Raw genomic sequence first — 8,380 nt, 5'->3', positions numbered from 1 at the left:
TCAAATTTGGCTCAGACAGGCCTTGCATTCTCCATCTCTCTAACACTCATTTTGTCCTCCTTTTCTTTCCTTCCACCCTGCACATACTCCTCCAGCGGCAGTTGTGGCTGTTAGACATATGGAGAAAATTGAGGGAAGTTGAAAATAAAAGGAAAAATGTGAAATAAAACGTGTGAGTGAACCCTCTCCTCAGGGCAGGGTAGACCTATGCTGGCTCTCAGATCACACAAAACCTCTTTAACAACGGCAATAGAATTGGTTTAAAATGCAGCAGAGAAATGTCAGACACTTGGACAAGTTATTGCTGTCATACCAATTGAATGATAAAACACATTTAACTTATTTAAAAGAGGTGCTTGTATTTGATTTGTTGGTGCTCCAGTGTTGTTATTTGTAACTAACACTAAATCTGTAAAAAGTAGTTTCCAGTTATTGAAATAAAGCTGAAATAAAACAGAAATATTAGATGAAAAATTAAAAAAAATTAAATGGCATCTTTAAATATGATACTGTATTTTTACATGTTAGTAGATAAGAGAAATGAGAAACTAACAGCAGCTTTTGCATCTACAGGTGGGTGATGCGAGTGCGAGAGGTTAGGCCATGTTCGCTCTCTCTCGGTTTTACACACTCTCACAAACACACACACAGGCAATCTGTGGTTTCTCAGCAGGATGCAGAGATTATTTTATCACTGCAGGATTCCGGGACATTCCTGCTGGACTTCCGAGCGTTGGTGGGATAAAAGCATAAGCGAATCCCGCCGCTCTTACTTGGATTTCACTCCCCGGGCAACGCTTCTGTTTGGCCAACAGGCTGCGGGCCCCAGGCCGGTGGTGAGAGGCAGGTTTTAAAGGCCTGAGTGTATTTATAGTCATTTCCCAACATCGCTGCACAACTCCAGCACAAATACATTACAAATTCACACTCCTATTGCGCTGAACACACACACAAACCCCAAAATTTTACATACAAACATCAGAGTGAAAAGACTAGGAGAAAAATAGCACAGTGTGTGTTTGTGATAGTGTGTTCCGTGGAGACAGGAAGTGAGTGAGACTGAAATGGTGAGAAATTCTGCAAACCTCGATGGGGTCCTACAAAAACAATATTAAAGTTTTGGGCCCTCTGATCATTTTCCATTTGCACATCAGCCCTTTTCAACTGGGTAAAATGAGTCCGCTTCAAAGGCACAGTGCAGATGAATAGAAGCATAGAGAGACCGCTGACCCAGCAGTGTCAAAGAGAACAACACTATACTTCACCTCTGACTCAATGATATTCACTACAGTCCTGCCATATGCAACTCTCATCTAATTCAGGACTATTATATTATATTATTGTATGACATGACATGATCCTGGACCACAAAACCAGTCATAAGTCGCACAGGTATATTTGTAGCAATAGCCAACAATACATTGTATGGGTCAAAATTATTGATTTTTCTTTTATGCCAAAATCATTAGGATATGAAGTAAAGATCATGTTCCATGAAGAAATGTTTTAAATTTCCTACCATAAATACATCAAAACTTAATTTTTGATTAGTAAAATGCATTGTTAAGGAGTTCATTTGGACAATTTAAAGGTGATTTTCTCAATATTTTTTATTTTTTTGCACCCTCAGATTCCAGATTTTCAAATAGTTGTATCTCGGCCAAATATGATCCTATCCTAACAAACCATTCATCGATGGAAAGCTTATTTATTCAGATTTCAATGATGATGCATACATCATGTAATCTCAACTCAACCCTTAAGACTGGTTTTGTTGTTTAGAATAACATATTATATTATATTTTATTATCAGTTCTTCCATATGCAGCTCTGATCCAATTACGGACAGTTAAATGTTGATTTTTATTTGTGATCTATTCTATTCTATTGAACATGATTTTCCTGTCATATGCAGTTCTGATCCAGTTCAGGACAGTTGAACTTGATTGCCACCTCTATTCTATTCTATTCTATTCTATTCTATTCTATTCTATTCTATTCTATTCTATTCTATTCCAGTCCAGTCCAGTCCAGCCCTTCTATATGTAGCTCCGATCCAATTCTATAAAACAGGGGTGTCCAATCCTGGTCCTGGAGATCTACCTATCTGAAGAGTTTAGTTCCAACCCTGATCAAAAACTGTAATTATCAAGTGCTCATTCAGATCCTAATTATTTGTTCAGTTGTGTTTGATCAGGTTTGGTGTTGAACTTTGCAGGAAGGTAGATCTCCAGGAACAGGATTGGGCACCCTTGAAACCATAGTATCATAGTATCTGAATCCTCACTACTGTTAATGTTAGGCCCAAAACATGTCTCCATGAATGTTTTTTTTTTTTTTTTTTTTTTACACATTAAATCTATTGGTGAAAGTTGTTATATAATCAACACCATTTGTCAGTCAGCTGCTAGTATATGTCTGTTTGTGTGTGCTGCGCTGGCTAGTGTTAAATGATGGTCATGGTTAGCTGACCATGAGAGGAACTGGACCGAATCGGTCAGTGAGTGAGAGACTTCGCTTATGGCTTACTGTGAACACGCACACACAAAGCACATACAGTATTCTTAGCATAACATATACTCAAGCAAGTTCTGAAGACAGATCAACACCCTTGAAAAGTATTCTATAGCAGCCAATGCTTCCCTCAGGCATTATTCAAGCACATCCACAGCTTTACACAGGCATTATTCTAAGGTTGGGAACAAAGAAAGTTTTTATTCAGAATACTTAACCAGTGGTCTCACATATCTGCCATGTTTGTAGCTAAAAAAAAACAAACACATTTTGTTCTGAACCACATCCTCCTCCATAGCACAATGAGTTGTGTGCAATATTAGATTACTGTGTGGATCTGCTCTTCGAATTTCCAGTAGAAATAGTAGAGCACCCACGTAGGTTGAAATAGTATGCAAATTTGGACTTCTCAATACAGTGCCACCAGACCAATTACCTAACAAATGACTGAATCAAATACATACAGTGCCACCAGTGTAGTCTAATTCCAGAGCAAATGATTTTCAGTAACTTTGATCTGTATTGAATGTGATACATTAATTTATACCATGGTCTGTCTGAATACTTGTTTCTGATTGGCTGGCAGGTATGCATTAAATCCGGCTTCGCGTCAAGTGGTTCTTGGTCTCCGCATTGTGCATTAAAATAATTTAATAATTTAAAATAATCAGCTAGCCTTGCATTATCCCTTACGTAATAAATTTTTAATTATTGGAATACATTAATGAAAAGTCACTTTAAACGTGCCTTGTTTAATACTTGTTTTACATGTATTTATTATTGAAATTCTCATTTACATCTGGAATTGCATTCAGTTTTCCTTAACATTACTAAAAGAATCATTAATGGAACAGTTACGAAACTGTAATCATTCAATTCTTAAAGAATCCCATTGCTATGTTAGAGCAACCCATGCTTTACTCAGTCATCATTTAAAGCATCTTTAGCTTTAGACAGGACATGTAAATGGATTAATTATAGATATAAGTTACACGCACACACACACACACAGAAAATATCCTGAAACGGATCATCCAGACATGAGCACTCTTCCAGTCCTTCTCACACACACATACACGCTCACACATATATAGCTGGTGTGGCCGGGCTTGGTCAGAGTGACACATAGTAAAATTTTACAGGTGCAGTAAGGCGGGTAATTGGTGTGTTAATTCGTCCACGAGCGATCAGTGCAGTCTAATGAAATTTCCACTGGTGTTCTCTTACATCCTGCAGGTCAGGAGGCAACTTCCTGTTTGGATAAGAAATGCTTTAAAGAAAGCGAAGAAGGAGAGAGAGAAAAGGGCATACTTTGACTTTCAGCTGTGCTGGACTGGGCTGAGGGTAAAGGGGATGGATGGAATTTCAATTTGCCGTTAACCACCCGCATAACTACCTACATGCACACACTTACACACACACACACACACACACACATGCTCCTTGGATCCCTGTCTGCAGGGGTTGAAAAGATCACAAAAGGAGAGTTTGTGCAAATGTCTGTGAGAGCCAGTGAGCATCCGACCAATTAATGCTGCAGGTGGACAAACGCACCTGAGAGCTTGAGACACACGCTTCATTTGACCCCCGCCAAAACTGTCTTGCATTAGTTGCATGACTGCCTAAAACAAGCTTTTGTTTTCAAGTTGAAATTGGACTTGTCATCAAATCACTCTCAGAAACTGTGTTTGTGTGTATGTATGTGATCATCTGAGAGGAGTTGAGAGGCTCCTGTTGAGAAGACATATGTGTAAGAACCTGACATTTGACCCTTGACCCTTGGATGAAATTTACACACACACACACACACACACACTCATTCCAGCTGCTGAGGAGAGATCATTGCCACTGTTACGCTGCCTCAGTATTGATTGATACTGATTGATGAGTTCTAAATTTGTGCTGCTCTTATGCCAAAGACAATATAAGGAGGAACAGGAACAATATGCATGTTGAAAAATGAATGAGAGAAATCGTAATGCTCAATATAACCAGTTTAGGAATGGAATTCCCATGTTTAAGAAGAACCTGACACATTTATGATGCAAATATATTTGTACATTTTTATACATTTCAAATATACAAATGTACTTCAAATTTTTATTTTGTCACTACTGTTTTTAAGACCATTACTGTCAGATTATGCAATCTGAAATATTTAAATATAGGTAAAACTTTACAACTGTGGTTTACAATAAATTACTTTAGGCACTAGGTATCATTAACATTATACTATACTAATAAATGCTGTAAAAGTGTAGTTCATAGTTAATCTATAAATATTCTAGTAGATTTTATTATTTTTAAATCTAGTTAATCTGGTATTATTTTAAAATGGTATCAAAAATCATATGATTTAATGACTGATTTAAATTATTTGATTTTGTTAATATTACTTAAGGCATTATGTTTCATAAACTGATAGTGAACTACATTTTTGGGTTGTTTTACAACATTAATCTAGGTTAATGGTAATTTATACATATATTTGAAGTGTTTATTTGCAAAAATCAGATAAATCGTTTTTATTTTATTTTCAAAAATCATGTTTTTTATTATGTTATCAGGTATTTACTGCATTGTGTGTTAGTTAGCTAGTATTTGTTTTAGTTATTTTGTACCTAATCAGTATAACCCAACTGCAGTCTGACTGAGATTAATTGGAATACACAATGAAAAAACATGATTTTTGAAAATTTGAGTTGTCTGTTTTTGCAAATGAACCTTTTTTTTTTTTATTGATATTTATTCATGAATTACTACTATTGGTTATTTTATTGTATTAATTCAGAAATATTCTGTTAATGTTTGTTCAAAATGATTTTTTTTACATCTTGAAATAGCAAAAACTTATTAATATGTATTAATTAATATTAACCTACTACGTTTAATGCTGTAAATATATTGCTCATTATGTAATGATCTTTCCTGCTAAAAACTAATGTTTATATGTTGCTTCAAATTGTGAAGTGTTCCCAAAATGTGTTATTGAAACATAATTTTGACAAATGGTTTTAGATAGATAGTATCTTATTAACATTGGGTTTTGAAAAGCACTGTTTCTGTGAGGAGGTGTGTTTATTTGCATCTTGATACCTGTCTGTTAAGCCATCTACATGCTTCAGGGTTGCATTTGCCCTTAAATCCATCTACAATATATGAGACCAGATGTACTGCTGTAATGGGTGATGTGACTTTGCATTCAAGGGTGTAATGCTGAAAAGCTGTTGTTCCTGTGTCGTCGATCAGATCCTGTGATGTGCAGACCATTCTTTCATGCTCAAACACACGCGGTTAACTGCTACAGTCAGTGACATTGACATGTATGGAGTCAAAATTTACCAGATCAGCTTTCCCCTCTGGGAGGAAACTTTATAGGAGTGGTCACTTTTCCCTCTTTGTCTCCCTCCTGAAGAGGAACAATCCGAAAGAGAATGGATTTTATATAAATATGATGGAAATATCATGTGTGTGACCAAGCCCAGTGGAACCGTAATCAGGGAGATCTGGTCAGCTAACACACACTTGGAACTTCTGCTTTAAACACATGAAACACTAATACATTCACACACACTTATGAAAGGCTCTGCTGAACCTTTGGTGAAATCATTCAAATTTCAGTTCAATTTCAAATCAGTTCAAAATGGTCAAATATGACTTTCATATAGTTGGCTGCTTAAAGGGTTAGTTTAGCTAAAATTAATCATCTTGACATAATTTACTCACCCTAATGTCATCCTCAACGTGTATGACTTTCATTGTTGGAGCATAAAAGGGGAAAAAAAGATTAAAATTGCTATGATCTTTTCCATTAAATTACGATACAGAGGGTCTTTCATGATTCAAAAAAGAAGCAATAGCACTAAAAGTAGTAGTATTAAGATTATCAGTAAAGTGTCTTTTTATCCCACAAATTATTGCATGACTTCAGATAACTGTATGTTGAGTCAAATGGATGATTTTTGTGGTGCTTCTGCATCATTTATGAAGATTGAAAATATCAGTCCTCATTCATTGTAATTACACTGAAAGGAAATGCCAGCACTGTCTTATGAATACCCCTTTTTGTGTTCAAAACTAATTCAGTTTGAAATGACATAATGGTGAGTAAAAATGTCAGGAATATGAGTTCTGGATGAACTATAAGTAATGAAATGTTTTCTTTTTTTTAATGTAAAAAAAAAGATTTCTGCAGTATATTTTACAAGAAAATGTAATTTAATTAAATGTGTTACTTGCCGTTTCTTTATTATTTGTGGAATTTACTAGCAATTTCTGAGTGAAAACTGTCGAAAAGAATATCCTACCCCAGATGTTCTTGAGTAGAATTGTCACAAATGCAACATATGAACTTAATTTAGTAAATAATAGGCGTAGTTGGACACATTAAGGTGGGAATCTTGTTAATGTTTGGGACCAGCTTTGGTCCATCTGACAGATAACTGAAAGTAAAAATTAATTTTGAAACACTAGGGGGAGCCAGTCACCATTGTCTCGGTTTCTTTCTCTTGTTCACAAATAGACTACTGTAATGAGATGCCCTGTAGATTGGCAGCATTACATTCATTTGCATGTAATGAACCTTACTGTAGACTACAATGGAAAGCATAACATAAGATGAAATAGCCACACTACTTCAAGGTCTAATCTATTTGGTTTTTGATTAGTGTTTGTGGTTTAGCAATATGAATAATTTAATTATTTAGTTAAGTAAGACGTAGTTTTCTGACAATAAATTTAGTATGTTTCAAGACATTAGGAAATTCAATTTTCTTATTACTGTCTTAAATGACCACAGAGTTAATGAACATATGAGATTTACATATGTTGCTTTGGGATTTAATGAATATAAAGCATTTCCTTTGCTTGGTTCTTTTGAACCAGGAAACACGGTTGTTCTATCCAACAAGCACATAAGGGATCTCCTTCAACTGAAACTTCATTAAATGTAGCCGGTCTAAAAAAGACTGAAAGGAGCATGAGGTTGCGTTTGAAGAGAGACTGTTAAAATGTTTGGGATATTTTTCACTGCGTTGGATTCAAAAATACCCTAAACCAAAAGCCACATTCTATGGAAAGCTTTCAACCCGTAGAGAAATCAAACATTTGCAAAAACATCGAAAACATAATCATGCTAATCATAAAATCAGGACCAAAATGTCAATCAATTCTTTTTTAAGTTCTGCTCTAAAACCGGTTCATTTCATCTAGCAATTGAAAGGATTGATATTTTTGTTGTTGTTGTAATTAGCTGTTTTTGGATAATGAGTAATTATAGGCTTGCCACATTTCCTTTAAAAATAAACAGACTGTTTTCTGAATGCAAATCACAGATTGAATGATCATTCAGGCTTTGTTTATTTTTCTCTTTGTTCTGATCCATCTTTTCGCCCACTGTTATTTTGTTGATTCATATTTTTCATGATTCAAATGGGATTTGAGTGAGAGAGTGAGTTAAAACGCAAATCGATTCTCCACACAGTCACTTTCATTTTGTTTTGGGCAGTCATATATGAAATGCGTGACAATTTTTGAGAACCATGTATGAAAATAGTTCAACATTGTATATTATCCTGTCCAAAGGAATGAAATGTTCAACTGCCTCTCTCTCCTTTATCTGGACAGAGCTGGGTATACACTGGCCCACAAAGCCCTGCAGGGCTGTTTGGACATGCTGCGTGTGTGTGTGTGTGTGTGCAGTGAAAAAAAGAGGAAGAGAGAGTGTGTATGTGTGTGTGGTGTGCAGATTTTTCAAAGCCACAGACTAAATAACAAATATTGGAGAGACAGGGTGAGAGCACATACATACATATACACGCTCTGGTCTCTGGATGACTTAAATAGGCTATTTCTGGATGCCCAGTCT

This window comes from Barbus barbus (genome assembly GCF_936440315.1).
Source record: "Barbus barbus genome assembly, chromosome: 40".
Classification (NCBI taxonomy): domain Eukaryota; kingdom Metazoa; phylum Chordata; class Actinopteri; order Cypriniformes; family Cyprinidae; genus Barbus; species Barbus barbus.
This window is presented reverse-complemented; position numbering follows the sequence as displayed.